The following is a 1,047-nucleotide window of genomic DNA, read 5'->3' as shown; positions in this document are numbered from 1 at the left end:
GCCGCCGCCGCCGCCGGGCCCGCCGTTACCCGCCGCCGCCGCCGGGCCCGCCGTTATGTGCGGGCAGCTGATCCCCCCCCGACCCCCCCGTCGCGGSTCTTAAAGGCACCGCCACCCTTTGCTCTTAAAAGCGCCGCGTCCCATTTCCCACGCAGCGGCGGGGGAGGGGAGGTGGGTTGCACCATTCCCGCCCCCCCAGGGAAGGGCAGTTGAGGCCGGGGGCAATTCGGTGCCCCGCTCAGTCGGAGGGGCAGGTGGCCGGGGGGGCTGCGGCCCCCTGTGCCCCCCGTGTCCCCCCAGCAGCCGGCGGCGCCTCGGCCTGAGCCCACTCTGGATGCGGCTGTGGACGGGTGGGAGCGGGATGCGCTGCCCGGGTGCCGGGGGAACCCCTGTCCCGGCTGGACCGGGCACCGGAGCAGCCAACGCTCCGCGCTTTTGGCCTAGGAATTCCCTTCCAGGGCYGCACCCGGTACGGCTGCCTTGGGAGCTGCTCTGGGTGACCCTCTGAGGCTGCTCCAGCTCATCACACACGTGGCTCCGGTTTTGTCCCCCTGCGGACGCTGCAGGGGCACCGGCCACGCTCCAGGGCCACGTTCCCGCCGGGATGTTCCCTTGGACGTGAGTGCTCGGCCCTGCGGGCCCTGCTCGCCCGTGTCCCCGCGTGTCCCCGAAGCCACCGCGCGCTTCCCGCCCGCAGCGCAAGYGGGACCCGCCGCGGGGCCCCTGCAGCTTCAGGGGATTAAAGGGCCGTTTCTCGCCCATGTCACACGTCCATGTCACGAGTGCTCCCGGTCTCAGGAAGCCTGTCCAACATGGGGATCAGGATAAGGAATAAGGGGGATGGGGCTATGGGCGGGTGAAGGGGGGTTGTGCATGGCGGGGTGTCCCGGGCCCCTCCCGCTGTCCCTCCCGGGGGACTTTGCCCAGCGGGAGCCCGGAGGAGGCGCCGGCGGCGTTGGCAGCGGGGAGCCCGGSACAGGGGCGTGAGGGGCCAGGGTGTGCGTGGTGCACATGGGGCTGGGGGCTTTGGGGCAGGGTGAGGGGGAC

The sequence above is a fragment of the Nothoprocta perdicaria genome, unplaced genomic scaffold, assembly GCF_003342845.1.
Source record: "Nothoprocta perdicaria isolate Ctin4 unplaced genomic scaffold, notPer1 scaffold_2, whole genome shotgun sequence".
Lineage (NCBI taxonomy): Eukaryota > Metazoa > Chordata > Aves > Tinamiformes > Tinamidae > Nothoprocta > Nothoprocta perdicaria.
Note: the sequence above shows the minus strand (reverse complement) of the source record.